The sequence below is a fragment of the Alligator mississippiensis genome, chromosome 1, assembly GCF_030867095.1.
Source record: "Alligator mississippiensis isolate rAllMis1 chromosome 1, rAllMis1, whole genome shotgun sequence".
Lineage (NCBI taxonomy): Eukaryota > Metazoa > Chordata > Crocodylia > Alligatoridae > Alligator > Alligator mississippiensis.
In genome coordinates, this window is record NC_081824.1 from 83,347,159 (window position 1) to 83,369,855 (window position 22,697).

General features: G+C 47.4%; 1 protein-coding gene and 1 long non-coding RNA gene across 6 annotated transcripts in view; one reads left to right on the forward strand and one right to left on the reverse strand.

Moving 5' to 3' along the window:
* The window catches only part of MMS22L (MMS22 like, DNA repair protein), a 166,885-nt gene extending 165,322 nt beyond the window's left edge, over nucleotides 1–1,563 (reverse strand). Inside the window, exon 1 of one of the 2 annotated variants that reach the window (XM_014611080.3) lies at nucleotides 1,469–1,561. The gene's annotated coding sequence lies outside the window, so the exon portion shown is untranslated. Of the gene's footprint in view, nucleotides 1–1,468 lie in introns of both variants that reach the window. The other variant, XM_019486393.2, reaches the window with a different exon arrangement.
* Nucleotides 1,564–1,687: 124 nt separating this feature from the next.
* The window catches only part of LOC132252103 (uncharacterized), a 519,299-nt gene continuing 498,289 nt past the window's right edge, over nucleotides 1,688–22,697 (forward strand). For 2 of the 4 annotated variants that reach the window (XR_009463850.1, XR_009463851.1), the window contains exon 1: nucleotides 2,838–3,031. This is a non-coding gene — a long non-coding RNA (uncharacterized LOC132252103). Of the gene's footprint in view, nucleotides 2,738–2,836; nucleotides 3,032–22,697 lie in introns of those variants that run through there. The other 2 variants (XR_009463852.1, XR_009463853.1) reach the window with 2 other exon arrangements.

The following is a 22,697-nucleotide window of genomic DNA, read 5'->3' on the forward strand; positions in this document are numbered from 1 at the left end:
AGCAAAGCAAAGGGAAGGGAGTGGCACTCACCCTAGCCCCAGCTGCAGTGGCCCCGGGACCAGCTGACTGCACCATGTTCCGCTGGGCTGCACCATGTTCCGCCTGCCCCACTCACCTCTGCTCCTGGGCTGCACCATGCCCTGGTACAGGCAGCTGGTGTTGGCTGCTCCCGGGGCCGCTGCAGCTGGGGCTGGGGTGAGTGCTGCGCCCCACACCGCCCGGGGCTCTGCTTGTCCACACTCATCCCAGCCGGTGCTAGAGCAGCCCTGGGAGCAGACGACACCAGCTGCCTGCACCACAGCATGGCACAGCACAGCCCAGGAGCTGGGGTGAGCCCAGGCAGAGGGAGACAGGTGGAGCTTGGTGCAGCTCAGTGGTTGCAGGCAGCTGGCGCCAGCCACACTTGGTAGGGGGGTCCATCTATGCTGATCACATAAGAGCAAATTTACCTCCCGTATAACCAATTATGGGTCTAAATATGGTCATCGCATTCCATCCAGGAAGAGCACACACCAACTGCTGAAACTTCCTTAGCCTGACGAAGGGTTTTTGAACCCAAAAGCTTGCTCAATAACTATTCTCCAACCATTTGGGTTGGTCTAATAAAAGATATCAAATTCACCCACGGAACCCTGTCTGCCATCGCATAAGAACAAATTCACATATAAAGAACCCACATAAATCGAGGGAAACCTGTACACAGCACTATCAGTGTTGCACTGTTAAAGTCCCCAAACTAACTCATTCTCCACATTTTCAGGAAAATCCTAACAGCCTTTATTCAGTCCTGAGGCCACACACTTAAGCAAAGGACACTTCACTAAGCAGAGGAAAACATGGCTGTTCCCGACAGGCTGATTTCTGACATGGCCCAAGGCAAGGCAAAGCTTTACCCTCAAGCCTCCTTGTCCCTGGGACGGCGCCCGTCGAGACAGGCTACCAGAACCGCAACACACCGCGGCTAGAAAGTCATCCTCCAACCCCCAAATACCAATTTCTTTAGGAAGGAAAGGTGGGATTCCCGCGCGCTGGAAACACAGGCTGCGGGTGCTTGACCAGGAAAGCACCTGTTCGTGCGCGGCTTCCCCAAGGACCTGCGGCCAGCTCCGGTGCTGCGCATAAGCCGTGTGTTCTGGGTACAGCACACCCCACCACAGGGAGGTGCAGACAGGTGCTGGGGCACCCCGGGGTGTCTCCAGCTCCTTACAGGGGGCTCGCCGGGCCCCTGGGTGGGCAGACGGTACTCAAAGGAGAAGCCACTTCAGGCAGGGGAGACCCTTGCTGTGGCCTTCCCCAGCCCCCTGCAGCACCAGCCAGCTCCAGTCTCCAGGGATAAGGGGGAGCTCGGGGGGAGGGGGGGGGGGAAGCGGCCGGCCCAGGGGCCCCGCGGCCACAGCCCAGGGTGTATGGGGGGAGGGGCGCGGCCAGGACCCCGGGGCGGGGGCGCAGGCGCGGAGCGGGCCGTACCTGCCGGTCTCCGCACGTCCTCCCAGCACCCGGTGCTTCCCGACCCTTCTGTCCGTCCCGCGCGCTCTGAGAAGGCCTACTGCGCATGAGCGCGGGGCTCCGATTGGCTCAGGCTCCTTTGCCACCCCTTCCGTCTTGGCGTTGCCTGGGCCCCGCCCCGCGACCGCGTGCGGCACCGCCCCCAGCCGCAGCCCCTGTGTATGGGCACCGCCCCCCACCCCCAAATGTCCCTGTCGGCAGGACACCGCATCTCCTTCTGCAGCTCCTACTCTCTCCGCTCCCAACGGGCATCAGCCAGCGTGAACGAGGGGGCCTGGCACCCCTTTCTTTCCGTGTGTGCGCGCGCACACGCACACTCCAGCCTGACAGCTTACACACACACTCTCCAGCTAGTGTGGACGCCAGGGCCTGGCACAGACCCTCCCCCACTCCAACCTGACACCCCCCTACACCCCAGCCCTACACCCCAGCTAGTGTGGACGCAGGGGCCCGACACCCCTATACACACACACACACCCCAGCTAGTGTGGACGTGGGGCCCTGACCCTCCGCCCCACGCTGCAGCCCGTGTGGACGCGGGGGCCTGACCCGCACCGGGACCCACTCCCACTAAGAGGCCCGCGGAGGAGCCCATGAAGAGACGGGCGCGTGGCGGGGGGAACACCCCGTGGGTCCTGCCGGGGCCAGGATCCGGCCCCCAGGGAGCAGCGTGGGAGCGGGGAGCGGGCGCTGCCCCTCCGGGAGCCGCTCCCCGGCGCCGCTGCCTGGGAGCAGCGCCTGAAACTTTCAAACCAGGCAGAAACGTTCCTCTACAGAAAGCAAAGGAAAAGTTGTGGTGTCGTGAGCCGGAAGAGCCCCTCCGCCCCCTCTGCTGACTGCAAAGAAAAACTCTTCTGTTTGTATAACACCCCCCCCCTTCTAATTAAAAAAGCAGCACATCACGGCTAACTAAAACTGTGTCCGGGATAACCCTGATTTCCATATGCAGATTTATCTACACTGACAGCCCCCTCTCCCTCCCCCTCGGTCTCTGTGTTTCCCTCGGTCTTGCTCTTTCTATTTGCATTGTGTCTGCCTGATTTTTCTGACTCCTCTTTTTCTTGCTTTCTCTCTCTCCCTGTTGCACGCACAGGCTGAAATAACTCGACGAAACCGCGAGACGGTTGCTGCAGTCACTGTCTTTTAGGAGAGGTTGTGGGGGATCCAGGAAACCTCATTGCTAAACCGCCTCATCCTTTCCAGCCCGGCTCGGGGATCCAACTTCCCCAGGTTGGGTGGGGATGAAAAAGGATCTGGACAGACGTGGGAGGGGAGAGCACTTTGCAACAGCTGCAACCAGCGGTGCTCATTGCCAGATGTGCGGGGGTGGGGGGGGGGGTTAGCATGAAAAGGCAGCACGGGAAAAATATTAGGAGACAAAAGCGGCAACCTCAAGGATCATTTGCTTTAGTTAATATGGCAGCAGGCGCCGGGTGTGGGGGAAGATCAACATGCTGCCTGCTCAGCCGGACTCCTCTCCCCGCGAGGATGAAAGGAGGTGATCCCGTGCCAGAGGGACCCGAGGTAAGAAACCTGCTTCTCCTTCCTGGGTTTTAGAAAGTCTATTTCTAAAGTGCTCTTTTGAAACAGCTTGTCTGCTCAGTTTCAACTCACTGGCAGGCAAAACAGAGATTTATCTATTTTTAAAAGAAAAAAAAGTTAAAGCACAAGGTATTGGTAGTCGATTCAAAACGATTACTTTGGCCATTATATCCATTCTATTTTTTCCCATACCTTCTTTGTATCGAAAATGGACTTTAATAGTGACATCATGGGTGACTGCTGATGCTAAAACTGATTATCAAAAGTCTTAAAACCAACCCCCCCCAAACTTTGCAATAAAAAAAATGAACTACAGCTTCATGTTGTGCATTTTTCTATTGCATCTTAAATATTAGACCTCTTATTAAAATGATATTGGGGGTTTCTATTTAGCATGGAAGCAGTGAATGCTGCAATAATTAAGTACAGTGTTTAATTTGGCTGTTGTGAAGCAAAAGAATAAGGTAATAATTTTTATTGTACTAATCAGACTCAAGATGTTCTCTGTGTTAATTGGGTTAAAAAATTGCAGTACTTATTAGAAATTCTAATTTCACAATGCAGCACTGACAATAAGCTCAGCCAGTGAATTATTCACATCTTTAATTTGCTCACTTAATGACAGTGTTCTGTAATCAGAGTGCAGAGACTGCTTCCTATGCATTATGTATGATGTTCAGGACTTAAATGCAGGACATTATGAAGCCTCTCAGTAGCTCAGTAATTAGTTTTCCACAAGACAGGACTTAGATATTCACAGATAAAAGTCTAGAGTTGAGATAATGTTAAGGTTGAAACTCAGACTGAAAAAAAAAGCAGGGAAATTCAAAAATAACACTGCAACTATGTTCTCATCCATTGTGCCTCGGTGTCAAGGGGGTGTTTTAAAGTTAGCACGTGATGGTACTACAATATGTGCTGTGATACTTACCTACCAGAGAGCAACTGTTTGATTTAACTTGTTTCTTTTAACAGCTTTTGGTTGTTTGTGGCTGACAGTCCCACCACCCCTTCAGTTCAGTATAATGTTATTTTAAATACATAACAAAGACTTGTTTTTATTTATTTAAAGGAGGCAGTTATGAACACATCAGCCAGCAACCACTTGTAGGAAAATATAATAATGATTAATTATATTTTAAAGAATTTCTTAATAGTTGATGTTGAGCCCAGAACTTTATAATTTCTATCAAGCTATTCTGGTTTTTAAATTGTAACTAGTTTGCTGTGTATGCTAACTTTGGGAACACTTACTACTTACCACAGGGCTGTTAAGACTTTTTTAGTCTATAGTGAATAGGATATACATACGTTGAAATGTATGCTGATTTTGAAAATTATACTTTTATTCACTTTTAAAATATACCAATTTTAGAAATGCTGTTGTGGATAAAATACAAATCCTTTTTTTCTTGTTAGCACTGACCTGGTATTATAGTGTTTTAACTGAAGGGAGCATACATGATTTTGTCGTATCCCACTTTTCTCGACTACTGCAAAATAGGATGAGGAAAGTTGAGAAAAAGTTAAATATTTTTTTTCATATTCCAGCACTGGTTAGATGGGCTACTGTACATTTGTACAGTAATGCAATGCAATGTGGCTGTACTCTGCCATGTCCCTACGTTTAACAATGTGGGCCTTTCTCCCCAAATGGTACTTGTGCAGATTTTCATTAAAACACAACCGTTACTGGGCAAGTTTCTTATCCCTACATCAGTATCCCACTTGAAGTTGAGAATTTTAGTTTCAAAGCTATTTAATTTGTATCCCTAAATAGATATCTTTATGTATTCCATAAAGATATCTATATGGATTAGGCTTTGCAGGATTCATCCCTTAATTTAAAAAAATTAGCTGCCATGTCAAGTCTAAGCATTTTTTAAAAATCAGAAATAGAGTCAGGCCTAAGAACTACATCTAGAATATTAAAATACAATATGGACATGTTAGTTTCTCTTTTAATTCCCCAAATTCAGTGCCATCAACAGCTAAAAAGTTTGCTGAGTTGTTTTAGGACCTGATCCTGGAATAAACTGACCTAAGCCAATTGCTTATAGTTGCCTATAGTCTTAGATGAGGGCTGTCTAAGTGACCCGTGATTGGTTAAGTCATGTCTGATGGGGCTAGAACTTCTGCAGTGTGGGGAGCAATGGTGGTGTTAACCCCTATACCTGCCAGAACCACTGTGTTGGCAGGCCCAGCAGTTAAGGTGTTAATGCTGCTGCCATTTGCCCCACCACAGAATTTCCTGTTTAAGATCTGGGTTGGGGAAGCCTTTCAATGGTGGCAGGGCACAGTAGCTTAACTAGGGGTGGGCAAGAGGGGCGCCTGCCCTGGATGCCAAGTTAAGAGGGGTGCTTGAATCACACCCCCACCCCTATGGAGACCATGCCCCAGCAGTATATCCATGCCAAGAACTCCAAAATGGTCCCCAGCTGCTGCTGCTTTGAAAGCAACAGCCAGGTTGGGCAGAGCACTCTGCAACTCAGTTAGGGACTGTTTAGGAGTTCCCAGAATGAGTAAGACTGCTGTCCCCCATCTCAGAACCACATCCCCCTCCCCCAGTCTCAGAACCTAGGTGCCCCTCTGCTGCTGTTTGAACCGTACACCCTGCAAACTCTTGGAATTGTGCATCTTGCCTGCCCCCAGTCTCAGAACCCATGTCCCATTCCCTGCGCCACCCCCCTGCTATTAGAGCTGTACACCTCCCCCTCAACTCTCAGATCTGTGTAGTCTGCCTGTCCCCACTCCCAAAACCATGTGTTCCCCTACCCCACTCTCAAAACCCTCATCCTTCTTGCTCTTAGAACCCTTGCACACATCTCCTCATCTCTCCTTCAGCGTTCTCCCTAGACATCAACTGTGCTTGTTATACCACAGGCACAGCAAGTGACAACATTATTAACCCCATGGGTTCTGGTAGCCCTGCCATCAAATTTCCAGGTCGAGATTGTTGATGGGGATGCCTTTTGGTGACCGAGCAAGTGATGGGGCACAGCCAGAATGTGAGGGTTAATGATGGTATTGCTGGCTCCAGTGGCAGAGATGGGGTTATCAGGCTCAGGAGAAATGCAGTGGTCCAGATCTGGCCTGCCAACCCAAATGATAGCTCTGATCTCAGACCAAATCCTGAAGAATGAAGCTCCAGATTGATTCATAGGTATTATAACTCACATACTTACATCAGAATGTGAAGGCTTGTGTACTTGGGGAAATCATCCAGACGTGCTGTCTAGGATAGCAGTATACACAGAGAGGTATACTGGCAAAGCTGACAGCATTCTTATATAATTGCATCTTAAGCAGTGACCTGGCCACAAGTTCATTCAATTAATTGTGTGATAAAAGCAGGAATAAGGAACAAAGTAATCACACAAAATACATCTAATAATATTGGTGTTGGTTTCTATCACATCTTTAATTGAACGTGTGGCCAGTGCTCCCAGCCTCTAGTGAACTCTGTCAGCTGATTTGGGGCGGGGCGGGGGGGGGGGGGGGGAGATCAGGGTGAGCCAATCGGGGGATGGAGCTCCCAGCTACTGGAAGCCCCTTCAGAATTTGGAGTTCCTAGCTCTGGGGATACGCCATACGCTTCCAGCTACAGGAGCAGAGATTGCCATTGAAGGGGAGCCCAGGATTATGCCTGGGCTCTGCCTGCTCTGGCAAAATGACATGATGGGATCTGATGCTTGACCCCACAATTACACTTCTTGTGCTGCACATGTGGCATAGCAGGAGGTGTGATTGTTGGGATCACACATCAGATTCCATTGTGCCACCTTTTTCATGTCTGCCAGTGGCCTAAGATATATATGTAGAGCATAAGCTTTCATGAGCTAAAGTTTACTTCATCAGATGCTGTTTATCTGCCACCTCAGGAATATATATATGTATATGTATGTATGTGTACACACACACACACACACACACACACACACACACACACGCACACACACCTGAAGCAGCTGAGATGCTCATTGAATGTAAAAGGGTGTGTTACAAATGGTACCCCAGCTGGAGTCTACATGGGTGTATATTCACTGCAGTTTTAACTTGAGTTTTAACAGTTTTAACAGTGCCGCCACCTCGCCCGGCCTGACATCACTGCAGTTTTAACTTGAGTGATCAGCACCCAAATTTAAATAGAGAAACTAGCCTAGTCCACGGGCAAGCGTTGCGACACTCACCCATATGCAATGCTAACACTTCTTGGGGTATATCCCAGAATTCTTAGTGCTACAGTAAACTAATCTGCTCACTGATATTTAGAAAACTCTTTATCCCTTTGGATATGTGAGTAGACTTGTATAAAGGCAATAGAAGACTTTCAGCACTAGAATGATGTACCCTGTGTCCTCAGCACCAAGGGGGTGAGTTGCCAGCACAAGTGGGCTTGACCTCATCCCCCACTGCGCCAGCTAGCTGGTGTTTAAAGCAATACTGTACCTGAGTGAAAGATTTTTCATCATGGATAGTAGAGGAGTCGAGGGCAACAACCGTGCAAAGTCTTGACTTAACTATGCAATGGGAACTCAGTCCTATGCTGCAGATAGTGAAATGTTCTGGGAGCCAAGTCCATGTACACAAATGCACTCCACCCAGGGAGGGGTGCAAAGAGTATACTTGGAAGATAACAAGCATACTGTTGCACCACCCTGGCCTCTTTAGGAAGGAAATGGACATTGGTTCCACACTTAAAGAGGAGGAAATGGAGCCACAGTGTGCATGCCTTCTTGGGAAGCAAAGAGGACACCTTAGTCTTCTCCCCCTTAGGGAAACTATCGGATAGAATTGGAAGAAGTATTTTTTAGGTGTGTCTAGAGTGTAAGATTGCCTTAATCTGATCAAAAATATATGGCACCTACATAAAGAGAGCATGTTTTTAAAAGAACATTTCATAACACTGTGAACATATTCAATTAATACTTTAGCCTCCATTGATACTCCAGGCACAGACAGAAGTTACATTTTTTGTGCAATCAGCCCCCTGAAAGCTCTCTACATCTAAGCCTTGACACATGCACAGCTGCAGAGCCCATTAAAAGTGGCCAATCGGATGACAAATTAACCCTCATCTAATGAGGGATTAGATGGAGGCGCTCTGCTTAGGCATGCCTTATGGAACTTCTGTATGCTAGGGTCAATCCATCCCATGATCAGGGCTGAGCTGGTGCAGCCCAGTCCTATCCTCAGTGCTGTTTTCAGGGAGGAGGAGCGAGCTGCATGCTGAGGTTTGCCCAGCCTGAGTTGGAGCAGGGGAGGGTGGATTGGAGTACCTCCCACCTTGTGGCCCCCCCCTCCAACTCCCTCCAGCTCAGGCCAGACAAACTCCAGCTCCCTCTCCTCTCCTCCCCTCCTCCCCCTTCCCTTCCTGCAGACAATCCCAAAGCTGGGAGGGGGAAGCGGTGCTAGGAGAGAGGGGCTGCAGGCAGGCTTCTCCACTCAATCGACTCCAAAGTGGAGCTTAATTTCCACACCCCCCCCCCCCCCCCCGGTGCCCCAGTGTCTGTTGGATCAGGGAGGCCACTCTAACTCATGGTGCTTTATGTAAAGTGCCATGCGTTAGAGTGGGAGCCTGCTTATCTGTCAGCGTCCTCCATTGCTGTCCCCAGGATGGCTCTTTTTAGGCAGCAAACCTTTAAAAACCTATTGAATGGGAAATTGTGGAGCAAGAAATCATTCACAGACTGGATACTGTTAGTATGGTTTAAACAGGGAGTATGGATTCTTAGCCCATTACATGGATTAGCTTTTTGACCCCTCTGTTCCTCCAGGTACTTTGCTTGTTTAGCTCTCTCAGCACTGCCCAGCTCCCCTTCTTCTCCTTCACTCTTCCTTCTCCTACTCACTTCCTACCTTTTGTATTCAAATCACTCTGCTCACTCTATACACAGCTCTATTCACATTCATTCACAGCACCTGTTAAAGGCAGCTCTAGCTCTGGGTAACTAGTGCTATATATATTTCTCTAATTTAGTAATTTTATACGTTGCAAATCTGCCCTGCTTTCACTTTAAAATAATTCAGGGTTTGCCAAAGAGCAAAAAACCTCTCCATCCCACTCTTTTAGTTGTGACTCTGTCAAAACTGATTTAAACTGGTCAAAACTTCAATGTGATGCTGCGGGTGTGGCTAGTAAAGTGAGCAAAACACTGGCTTGCATCCATAGATGCTTCTCAAGCAAATCCTGGGACGTCATTCTCCCATTGTGCTCGGCCTTGGTGAGGCTGCAGCTGGAGTACTGCATCCAGTTTTGGGCTCCACAATTCAAAAAGGATGTGAAGAAGCTTGAGAGAGTGCAGAGGAGAACCATGCACGTGATCAGAGGTCAGGAAAACAGACCTTATGATGAGAGGCTGAGAGCCATGGGACTGTTCAGCCTGGAAAAGCGCAGGCTCGGGGGTGATGTGGTGTCCACCTATAAGTTTATTAGGAGTGTTCACCAGGATCTGGGGGAACGTCTGTTCACCAGAGCGCCCCAAGGGATAACAAGATCGAATGGTCACAAACTCCTCTGCGACCATTTCAGGCTGGACATAAGGAAGAACTTTTTTACTGTCCAAGACCCCAAGGTTTGGAATAGACTGCCACCGGAGGTGATTCAACCACCCACTTTGAATGCCTTCAAGACACATTTGGATGTTTATCTTGCTGGGATCCTATGATCCCTGCTGACTTCCTGCACCTGGGGCAGGGGGCTGTACTCGATGACCCTCCGTGGTCCCTTCCAGCCCAAATGTCTATGAAATCTATGAAACAGAGACTGGCATACTGTGACTGAACCCCCAAGGAAGGGCTGCCATATCAAGGCATGTGACAGCTGAAAATTATGTCTGCGTGATAAAGGTGCTTGCTGAAGGCTCTATGAAGATTAGACCAAGTGTTTTTCTGTATTTGTTTATATATTAAGCTATATGTTGTTGCTAAGAGCCTAATTAAAGTTTAAGATGTAGTCAGGCCTTGTATAAAGTAAGGCCTAGTAAGTTTAGCAAAGCCTTGAAGTAGTAAGGCCCTGTGGCATAGTTAAAATTAACCTTATCAAAAGAATGCAAGGATTGTACTGCTATTGGTCAGTCTAAGGACTGTTGAAGTACAAAGAATCTGAGTGGCTGTAAGTTACCAGCACAGTTCAGTAGTTATAAACTAGCTGAAACATCCAGAAATCATTCAGAAGGAAGATACAGCTCTATGAAAGGGAATAATTAGCTGTGACCTGGATCAGTGGGCCCGTGGATCTCGAGGAGCCCAAGGACTGAATACCAGGGTTCTTCCCAGTACCTCTCAGACAGCGCTAATCAGGAACGCCTGACTTTGCTGAGCTTTGTAGAAAGAGAAACTTGTCGTCCATCAGGCATCAGAGGGGACTGCCGATAAGTTGCCGATGTGAATTATTCTTGTCTGGCATTGTTTGTCTTGTTACTACGCGTAGTTGTGTTTTAGTTAAGTCAATAAACCTTTCTTACCTTTCTACCCGTGACCATGCTCTCAATCCCAAACCCTCCGCAGGCAGCTGGGACAAAAGGATAGCCAGTACCCAGAGCTGAGGTCTTAAACAGTAGACCAAGATGTGGGGTGCAGCCACAGAGAAAAAGGAGGCCCCGGTTGTGATAGCTGATGCTCCAACAAACCTTGAGATGTGTGGAAGCATGACCTCAAAGGGGGAAGCACTGGAAGAGGGCAGAGGACATGGGTAGAAGTCTGGGTTGGCTGAATAGACCAGGCTACCCACAAGGCTGCTACTGCCCCAAAGACCCCCTCCCTCCCAGCAACAAACAACATCAGTGTCACGGCAGGAGAGAGATGGGAGGTGAAAGGGAACCAGGAAGGAGCAGGCAAGTGGGGTAGACCCCTAATGGTCTTACACTGCTACACTGACCCATTCCAGGGAGAAAATATTCATGTTTCACAAGTATTTTTGTAACCACAATCATGTACTGCAGCTATAGTAGACATATATAAATATTTCAATAAATCGTTTCTAGATTTCTGTCTATCCCTGACAGAGATGACTTAATATTCAGATAAAGAGTGATGAAATTAACTTGCCTTGAAAATACACCTGCATCCCAAACTTTTTCTTAGATTGTGAAGGCTGGAGCAGGAGACTGAACAACGAACTAGGGGTGGGAAAATGGCTGGGCCAAACTGGTGGCTATGCACCAAAAAAGACTATTCACAAGAGAGTGTACAGTCCACAGTCTGAACTAAAATCCAAACTCACCATTCCCATCACTCTGCTGTCGAACAGTATGAAACACATTAGCAAAATGCCTTATCCCCATTACTGAGTGATGATCCACTGATGGATAATAAAAATATGCTATTGGTAATAGTTACGCTGTTAGCTCAAGTGTTAGTGGTCTGTGAATAGGATCTGAAGACAATGATGATGACACATACAGATGTCGATCTGATCCCAGAGGATGGAATTTCTGCCAGAGGTGGTTCAAGCCCACTTTGAACACCTTCAAGACACTTTTGGATGTTTATCTTGCTGGGGTCCTATGATCCCTGCTGACTTCCTGCCCCTGGGCAGGGTGCTGGACTCGATGATCCTCCAGGGTCCCTTCGCCCCGAATGTCTATGAAATCTATGAAACTGTCTGGATTTCATCCAGTAAATACTCTGACACACCAGAAACGCTTATAGCATTCCCAAGCATTCCAGGATTATAATGTGAAGAGTTTTGTCAGTGAAAATGAAAACAAAATTTAAAAAATGCATAAAATTGCAAGAATCAAGAAGCAGCAGAATATTATGCCTTATTTTTTTTAAGGCATGATTATGCACCTTATTCCATGAACCTTCTGGGAAATGACATGTTTAACTATGTAGACTAAAAGTGAGAGACATTCAAAAATACTTCTTGAAACCTGTACACTGCAAAAAGGTCAGTTTAACAACTATAAGGGATCTGCCCCAACTGCCAGGACAAACAAGGTAGAACAACCCGGGGACATGCTGTAACAGGCCTCCAGGGATGAAGGGCAAGAGAGAAGAGCAGGGTCCCTGTAAAAATCAGATTTTTGTAGCCCAGAGAGGCAAAACTCTTGGTTATCCAGCACAGAAACACAAAGACAGAAATCTTAAGGTTGCAGAAGCCTATGCTGCCCTGCAGGCTGAGAGCCACAGGTAGAACCCGAGCCAAGCAGTTAAGTAGAGCCTGCAGAATAACCAGAGGGGGATCAGCTGGTGGGGGAGCAGGCTTGTTAACTGATTGAGAAGAATCCCCTGGGCCTGGAGACAGGTGACCCAAAATGTGGATTTAAGACAGGGGCAGGCAATTATTTCAAATGGAGGGCTGCTTAATGAGTTTTGGTGAGTTGTCAAGGGCTGCATGGGTAGCCCTACCCCTTGACAGTTTCCCCGCCACTGGTCACCATACTGGGACCAGAAGTCCCACCCCCTAACCCATGACCTTTGCCATAGGAAGTCCCTCCCCCAGCCCCCCAGAAATACTCCCTTTTAGGAGCGGGGGTTGCCATCTTAGAACCAGAGAAAAATCAAATAATACACTAAAAGTCAAAAACCTACTATTAGGGCTATGCAAAGCTTCGGTTGCTGATTCGATTTGGCAGAGATTCAGCCCGAATCTGCGGCCGGATCTCCGAATCTGAATTGAACCAGAAGACCCTTTAATTTCTCCGAATTGAATTGGAACCCTCCAAATTGATTTGGAGAGATTCAACAATTCAGAAATAAACACAGCTTTACATGTTTTTTCTGCATACCTCAAGGTAGCAGGCGGCTCATGAATGCTGAGATGCTGGGGCAGATGGAGCATCCTATGGGAACATGGAGGGTCCCCAGTGTGTTTGGCGGCGAACCCGCAAGTGGAACAGAAGCCCTTACTGTCCACTTCTGGGTCCACCGCAGAGCACGCAGGGGACCTGCCTCCTGGCTCAGTGACTGGTGCTTCCTGGGCCTGGAGGGGGCATCCAGGGTCTCTCTGTGGCCGATCGCCGAGCCAAAGGGGCATGGGGGCTCCGCCACTGAGCACTGGTGTGGTGCAGGTCTGGGCAGCACTGAGCACAGGGGCAAGGAGCGCAGCCTGCCTGGCCCGCCTCTGTCATGGGGGCTCCACACGGCATGCCTGCAGCTCCCATGCTCGCACCTGGGGAAGCCCCTCACTGAACTCCATGGGGAAGCAGGGGGTTGGTCTCTTTCCACTCCCAGTGGAGTCTGGGGAGCAGGCCTGTCCCTAGGGGGTGCAAATTGGGGTAACCCTCTGCGGAGCCCTGCACTGTGAGGGGCCTCGTGGAGTTGGGCGAATTAGCAGCAGCATGCAGCTGGGTGGAGCAGCAGCTCTGTATCCAACTGCAAGTTACCCATCCCCGCCGCCGCTGCCTTCAGGTCTGGGGCCCGTGAGATTTGCCCTGGGCCCCGCACCCTGCTCGGATCACCTCTGTTGGAGACCTGTACAGCAGGGGGCGATGAAGGAAGCTGGGTCCAGTGTGGGGCTTCCTCCAGTGTGAGTGCCAGAACTGCAGGAGCACTGTGCGAAGCCCCCATGATACAGCCAAGCCAGGTAGGCTGCGCTCCTTGTTCCTGCGTGCAGCACTGCCCAGAGCCACACCCTGCTTGTTGCCAGCACCTGCGCTGGCACAAGCACCCCAAACACCCCTACCTGCAGCTGCTGCTGGCGGCAGGGGCTGTCTGTGCACCATGGGGGGAAATAGGGGGTCACCACACCCACATCCTGCCACCCAAGCTGCATGCTCCCACCCCCCTGGGTGTGGGCGCCATGCTGCACTCTGCACTTCTGCTGCAGCTCCACCCCCACCCCTCCCGCTTCCCTACCTACCCTCCAGAGTGAGCTGGATGCCAAGGAAGCCAAACAGGTTCTCATGGGGCGGTTGCAGCAGGGGCAGCAGGAGGCCCGCCTGGAAGCTGCTGCTGGCCAGCCTGGCTCTTCCACTCATGAGAATGGGAGTGAGGCACAATAGGGTATGTTGGGGGGGGGTGCCTTAGTGTGGGTGCCTCACTTCCATCCTTGCTGGCAGAAGGGCAGGGCGGGGTACAATTCGTTGTGGGGCACTGAGGGACAGATGAAAGTGCCTGGTGGGCTGTATCTGCCCTGAAGGCCATATTTGGCCCACCCCTGAGTTAAGAAGTAGATAAGCTCAGTTCTGGGCCTAGAGTAGGCGGTCTGGCCTTTGTCTCTGGAGACAGAGGAGTTCCTGCTACTCTAAGCTGCAAGAGAGAAAGCTGCAGACCTAGGAAAGAACCCTGAATGCTGTTAGGGAGCCAGCAGATTGGAGATGGGGTTTTTGCAGCTGTCAAGGAGCCAAGTTTGATTTTGTGTTTGAGCTGGAAACTGGTCAGTTGGCATTTTGTATTTTGTTTTAAACAGAGGTTTAGGTGTGGCTACAAGGGTGGTTGGAGGCCACATGGGGTGTTTGGTAGGCACTCTGCTTTGAACCCTGCAAGGTCCAGAAGGCTGAGACAGTGAGGAAGAAGCACTGCAAGGGCTAGAGACCTGATTGGAATTAGAATAGGTTCTGTGAGGCCTTGGCATGGCTATAATTAGTGCCCCTAAGGCACAGGTAGGGCCATGATCAATGCCCAAGAGGTGCCAGGGAGATGCAGAAGGTGAGATAGTGAATGCAAGGCACTGTAGTATATGTAGGACTGGGGTGTCTGTTCATGCAAGTGAGCTAGGCTGAACACAGGCTCACAAAGCCCACTTACAGTTTCTGGGGACAGCATCTCAAATGAACATGGATAACATCAAGGCATGGCAGATGAAACAAAGAGGGTGGTATCCTAGAGGGCTGGACCACACAGTGCTACAGCTACCTGGGAGAGAGTTCTGTTGCATAAGCTTTGAATCTTTTCTGAAAGTCAGAGTTTTACCTGACAATTGCAGATAAACACAAGAATTTGATAGTCAAATTAGTAACAATGTACATCTGTACAAATAAGCAAAACACCTGTGTCAGCAATTAGAATCAATAGCAGTTGATGTTGACTGACTCCTTGATGTTGACTGACTCCAGAATGGGCACACCACATTTGCAGCTATAACACATGTGCCTACTTAGGAATTATAAGGAAGATTTGAAACTATATGCAAAGCTGATCAAGTCTAGACTTAATGACTGTGACCACCAGCTCACTTGCTCAAGTACACACTTCATCCACAATATCTGGGGTTGAATTCAAGTGTAGAACAAGAAATGGCTTAACAGTAAGTTTTGTAAGAATTCTATTTTAACTTTTGCCCCTGGTGTTTTTGTTCAAGCATATGAAAATCCCTACCCTAAATATTTTTTCTCAGAGGGTATAAGGAGAAAAAGCAGCAACTAGAGGTTGTTTTTATGGAAAAACACTTACATCTGAAGTTTGTTACACACAAGTTTGTTACAAATATGCATAGCATCATCCGATTCAGTAGGAAATATTTTCTTGAGTTTGTTTCATCGAGAATAATCTAAGAAATGGGCAGGAGTGAAGTGAGCAAATTTTATAATGTGCTATTATATATTATAATGACAAATGTAGGTCAGAAAAATGAAGAAAAGAGTGAAATGTAAAGTTGTAATAATGTTTTTTTCTTTCAAGAATAAAATTGTACTTTTTTAAGTTATCTTTAATTTTCACTTTCATTAAAAATTCTATTTCACTTTTCAGTGCTTTGATTTGAATGTGTGTAGAGTACAGGACTAATTAGTAATTGTAACATCTGTGTGTATTAGTTTAAATAAATTCCTGTTGTAAAAAAGTAATTAAAACCAATACAGTCTAAACTGATTTAAGCCAGTAATTAAAAGCAGAGGGCACTTTTTTGTACGTGCTTGGGGAGGGGGGGCTGGGAGGGGTGTGTGGAGGGGAGCTGCACATTAATTAGAATGGCTCCAAAAGGCACTCTAATTAAAGCCCTGCAGTGTCTTGTGTATTAGCATGCCTGAGCTTTAAAATGGCAGCGTGGACACTAGAACTAAAAGCTTGTTCAATGAGCTTTATTTCAAGTACCACCACTGCCATTTTTAAGTACAGGAATGCTGATACATAATATACGGGAGGCTGAAGCACGGTAATTACCACTCTCCAGCAGACTTGATTAATTGAGGCTGCTCTGATGCATTGGAATTCCAGTGCATTGGAGCAGCCTCCACACTCATGTCCAGGACCCCAGAGTGGTCAAAACTGTCCAAACCTGAATTAGTGGATGAATATTTGATTCTTTTCTCTCATTTATGTTGCTTCTGGTTCAAGGAACATTCTGAGTAAAAACTTGTAAGCTGGGGGGGGGAGGGGGTGTGATTTAAGCACCTCTGGAAGTTTTACCTATTTTGGGTCTGATGCTGCAGTCCTCTCATGTACATAGGTCTTATGGAAAGCTGTAGGATTGCAGTATGTAGAAAGATTAAGCCTAATGTAGAGATCGTGTGCAAGTATGCATGCAGGATATCTCATTTCCAAGTTACTGTTTAACTTAAAAAACATTAAAAATACAGGTGAACTGAATGAAAGTAAAAATTCAAAGTGAAAAAAAATCAAGCACTCATGGTGATTTGCATTTCAAAAAAAATTAAAAATCTGTTTCTCCATCACAAGGTGCTCATATAAAGAATAATTGTAATCAGGATATTCTTTAGAAATGGAAAATTATTCCAGATGCATTCCTGCTAGAGTTCCTTGCAGAAACTGATTGTATAAATCCAAATGTTAAATAAAATTCTACATGGGTAAGCCACATAAGCATGTGCTTTCTTGTTATAGTGTTGTTTTCTTCACTTGCTGCGTAGCCCTAAGGTTTTCCTTGGTGAAGACCCTTTATAGATCCAGTAGCTCCCCCAACCTCAAAACATACTGGACAATGTTCTGAGCTTTCATGCTCTGCACTTGCTGGGTCTCATTCGACTCCTCAAGACTGATTCCCACATAGACATTCAAAGAGAGAGGACCCCAAATCTGACTGGGGAACCTCCTAGACTGTGAATAGTCACAAATTTACTCAGCATCCTTTTCAGAGTCTAGTTGAATTTCTCCACCAGATCCTCCATCTGGGGGTGGTAGACAAAAATTCCAACTGGGTGGACTTCCAGAAGCACCCATACCTTTTACAGAGGCTGGGATATGAAGGTGATACCTGGATTGGTTAATACTTCTTGTGGGAACCCACCCTTGAGAAGATCTTCAATATTTCAGTAGCCACTGTTTGGACCAAGGCATTTTGAATCACCACTGCCTCTGGCTACCGGGTAGGTTAATCCACAAGTGCCAGGATGAAGCAGCACCCACTAGTTCTGGGTTCCCAGGGCCCAACAATATCTATACCAACCCATTGAAACAGGGTACATAACAGTGGCAATGAAGCCAATGGTGCCTAATGCCATGGGTATAGGGCTACAAGTTGGCACTTGGGGCACAAGTCACAGTAGTCTTTAATGTTCTGGTACACTCCAGGTCAGATGAATCTGAGTACTCTTTCCAGGGTTTTCTCAACTTGCAGATGGCCTGGCTTGCCCTTGGGGTGTTATGTATCAATTTCAAAACTTGGTTTTGATGTAACCATGGCACCAAGAGCTGGGTTCTCCAGGCTCTGGACATTCAGTCCCATGTGACCTGCATCAGGACAATCCATCCCTTTGCAATCTACAGAGGGGACCTGGGCAGCCAGGTGAGAATCTATTGTTTTATCTTTCATCCAGGTCAGCCAGCCATAGAGTGCTGTAAAGACCTGGCCTCTCTTTACTTTTGTATGAGTCAGGTCCCTCTTCCAGGAGCCCTACCTCAACCATAGGTGAACTGCTCAGAGAGGCTAGTTCTGGTGAATCTTCCCTGGGTCCATCAAACTCACACTGGACCCCAACCCCTTTCTTTCCCCCCTTATTTTGTCCATTTTGTGCCCCCAGGGCTGTCTTCCTGATCCACTGGTGCTCAGAGCTCCCGGACCTTGGGGTCAAAAAATAACATCTTCCCTAGTTGTTTCCCATTTGGCTCCAGTGGCTCATGATTTTCCTTCTGATGTGCAGGCAGGTGTAGCAACTTGGTCAGCAAGCCCCAATCCCAACCCACCAATGTTGGTTGGGAGATGTGGCTAGCTACTGCCACATCCAGTTCAGCCATCCAACCCCTGATCAAATGTTGCACCTTCATTGTAGGATAGGGTGGAATATCCCTATGTATACAGATTATACACATACTCTGCAATTGTGAGCTGGGCAGGGTCCATGAGCAGCCTATACACAAATGTTTGGCCTGAGCCAGAGTCTACAAGGCCTAGGAACTGGATGTGCCCTACTCAGCCAGGGAATGCATAGGCACTCTGTTTGTGGTTCTTTATCAGGACCTTTGAGACCTCAGACTGGACATAACTACAGTCCATGAGGGGACAATCCTAGCACCAGTGACTGGGCTAGCCACATGAAAAGCAGAACAAGGGCTTCCCTTTCCCTGAATCTAATACCACCTCCATGGTCTGAGGCTGCTTGAGCCAGCCCTTGCTTTGGGAAGTGCAGTAGGACTCCTGGTCTGAGTGTATGACCTCCACCCAGTGGCTCACAAGCTTTGCCTGGCTTTTGTCACTTTATAATCAGATTTTGGTGGGCCTGTTCCTTTGGCCTGGCCAGAGACTGCCCAGACTGATTCTACCTCCAAAAAGTCCTTGAGTCAGGCTGCCCCCTTACAGCATGTAACCTGGTATCTATAGACCTACTCATGGCCCCCACTGACAATATCTGAATTGTTTGGCCATCACCAGTTCCACAATTTTTGTGGGCAAGTTGGATTCCAGTTTAGCCATTGGGTGGATAGGTCTTTAAGGTGCTGCGACACAGTTCAAGACTGAGAGTCCAGGTGAAAGGGATCCGCCCAGAACTGATGACTGTATGCCTCCCCCGTGAACCTGACTCAGTTTAAAAAGACAGACTTGGGTGTCATAACTACATACTGCCTCAGCCCTCAGGGTCTGGTAGGCTGCCGGAGCTTCCCTGATCAGGTAAGGTGCCATCCTGGTAGCCCACTACTCCCAAAGCCACTGCTACATCCCCGGCACCTACTTGAAAATCTCTTAAGAATGCTTTGGGCTCAGTGTCAGGCACTGTTTTGGTAAGGCCCTTCAGCCTGGGTTGGGGAAGCTGTAGCCACCTGTATGCTGGGCTTCACTTATTCTAGCAGTTTAATCATTTAGTGCTACTGCTCCTCTTGCTATTTCTGAAACTACTGCTGGTGAATCTAGAGCAGCGTAGCTGAAATGCATGTTGCTGCTAGTGCAGCCCCTTCATCCATTTCAGCCTCACTTTGAGGTCCATTCTGCTGGCTCACATCTGATGAATGCATGCATTCTCCACCACCTGTGAGTGGATTGGTATGCCGTTTCCTCTCAGGAGCCCCTCAATCAGTCCAAACAGTGGTCTATAATACAAACAATACTTCTTGTACAAAATGGCAAATGAGCACATACAATCCTTTGGCCTTTCTTCAGATGGCAGGAGAGGAACCTTTAGTTCTGGCCCTTCCTAAAAGAGAGTTCATCTGTGTTCAGTGAGTCTCCTGGCTTCAGACTGCTCCCTCTCCAGCTCAAGCTCTCTGCTGTCTCCCCACTTGGGTTTATAACTGCTAGCAAATCACTCATCGCTGGTCTCCTACCCCTTAGAGCCAGAACATCCTGCTACAAGCCCATATTGGAATTTATATCTACAATATATAAATATTTACATTTAGTACAGCATCCAAGAAAACATATACATTTTAAACACAGCATTTATAAATATCCTTAACACAAAAAAATATTTTCCAAGTCAAAAAGATACTTGAAGAAAATGACCTCACATGTATAAAATATAAATCTATAACATCTTTACAGTTGTTATCCATGCCTTGAAGCAGGCAAGAAAAAATGTTTCAGTTTATTTAATATGTCTGTCTTTGTATCCACTTTCTAGTTTCCCCCTCCCTTATCTCATCAAATCTAAGCTACTTGTTTTTGACTTATCAAAGTCTATCCCAGCTCCATGTATGAGCTATCTTTTGCTGATAAGATGTCAAAACCTGTCTCTGATTAGTCAGTGATCCTGACTGTTAAATCTTCAAGTGTGTACCTATCTTTGGGCTTTCTTCTTGATTACACTTCATGCTTGGGATAAGTTCCTAGTAAACATTCACATTTCTTAAGTACAGGGCTGGATCCCAAGAGGGTGTGTTGGGATGGTCGCACCCAACGGTTCCACAGTTGTCCCCAGGAGAGCCTGGCTCCTTAAAGCACTCTTTTGATGCCTTCACAAACACTGAAAACAGCTTGGCTGCTGATGTGCCTGAAACTCGCCCGCCCATCATGTTTTCTAACTGCTTCCTTATAAACCTCTATCTGCTCTGTTTTAAGTTTCCTGAAGCCAACACAATCTTTTTGTAATGTATTTATAGTGTCTAGCACAATGGGTCCTGGGACTATAATAATTCAATATTATTATAGGCCCTGGACCCATTGAGGTGGTTCTCAATTTTTTAGATTCCTTGGAAATTGCCAGCTTTTAATTTTGACTTCTTTTTTGACTATAGTAAAACAACAGAGCAATTCTTCTGTTGCAAAGACTCAGAAAGACCACAGTAGCAGAACATTTTAATCTCTGGGTCTATCTTGTGAATCATGTTTGCACACCAAACAGTGCTAACATTGCATGGCACTGTATGGCACTCTTGAAATGATCTTCAGGCACTCCAGGGTGTTGTACCCTGGTTGAGAATGCCTGGGTTAGAGAAATAGGAGAACAACAGAGTTTGTTCCTGTCCAATATTCCCTATTGCCTCTGCTTCCTTTGTGTAGCACTTCTCTATATAAAGGACATGAAATCTTTTGAGATGTGTTCTAGCTAGTGAAGGAGGAAGAGGTACAGCTGTGGTATACAGGTGCATTTAAGCCAGGGGATGTGGGCCCTGGCAGGTATGGACTGTGCTGTGTTTGTACAAGAGTGGCTACAAAATGGTGGGTTTGCCAGAGGGACTAATTTCCAGAGACTACTGTGTTTGAGATTCGGCTGGTAGGGCAGTAGGTTTCTGACCAACGTATAGTGCGGGAATGGAAGACTAATGAGACACTTGGAAGTGCAAGAGGATGCCAGTGGTGGAAAGGGACGTTCATCTCTGATACAGGTGTTGGCTTCTGGCTAGTATGGAAAAAGTTTGGGTTCTGGATAGAGGAGATGTGGGGATCTGGCTGAGGAGTTAGAGGCTAGGAATATTCAGGCCGTGAATCCTTGGTATGATGTATACGTTGTGTTGGATGTGAGTAGAGTTCAGGTGGGATCAGTTATGGCTTAGAACAGTGCTTTTCAATCTGTGATCCATGGACCCCTGGGAGTCCACAGACTATGTCTAGATGGGGAAAGATGACTATGTCAATCAAAAGCATATGAATTCCCACGCTTACCAGTCAAAGGGGTCTGCACCTTCTTTCAAAATTTCCAAAGGGGTCCTTCACCTCCATTTGAAAAGTTTTAGGGGTCTAGAAATGAAAGGCTGAAAACCTCTGGCTTAGAGGCATACATTTAGTCTGGAATGTGTTCAGAAGGGTAGGGGAATGCGCAGCTTTGGCAGGGGTAGGTGTTTGGGTTGAGGGGTGTTGAGGTGAACAGACTCTGTTCCCAGGTGCAGGCTTTGTTGAGGCAGGGACCTGCAGACTATGATTGTCTGGTGAAAGGTGTTATGTGTTGCTGGAATTTTCTGGAAATCATCTCTGGATTTTTTTTTTGTTAAGGAAAGGTTAGAGTTTAGGGAGAAGGAGTGGAAAGGGACACAGGCAGCACAACTCCCAAGCCATACTAAGCAGAGATTCCCTGATCACATTAAAATGTGGAAGAATTTTCAATGTCAAATGTATAATTACTTAAAACATAATCAGTGCCCAGTCTCTTATATTTGACTGGGAAGATGTGCTGATGAGAATTGGTGAGGGTCACCAGAGGAGAGGAAGTATGAGGTGCCTGTCTGAGAAACCATCTGGTGCATTTCACAGATGCCCCCAACACCTGCCCCTTCTGTGAGCAGAGGGAGATCCTAGCACATACTTACTTGGAGTGCACGAGGCTGCAGCCCCTTCACTGCCTCCTCCAGAACCTCTTGCTGAGGTACTTGCTGAACTACTCCCCACACCTTTCTGTTTAAACACTCCCCATCCAGGGCCACACCAAGTCCCGGGACCTCCTGGTCAACTTTGTGAAGTTAGTGGTCTTTCTGATGAGGAAGGAGGCTCTGGCTAGAGGGACCCCGGGGGACTGTAGGGCTGTTTTCCTGTCCTTGGTACATTCATCTCTCCAGGCAGTTTCACTAGGTAGTGTCCACTGACTCCTTGGACTCATTCGAAGGCCAGTGGGCATTCTCCAGTGTACTCTGCTTGAGTCTGCCCTTGGTGCACTCATTTCTAACATTTGACCCTCACTCCTGTCCCTATTTTCTTTTTTGTCCCCCATAATCACTAGATATGCAATTAGCTTTTCTTGTACAATGGCCCACATGCCCAATGCACATCAAATGAGACTGTCTGGGAAACCAGAGCTATTGGTCCTTACACCATGGCTTCTACCAGTACAAAATCTGCTTGGAGCTGGAGAGCATGGCTAGCAGTTTCTTCATTGGTGAGACAGTCAAGCCCTCTCATTTCATAGATTGTCCAGGTAGAGAAGGTAGCATACAGTTATCAAAG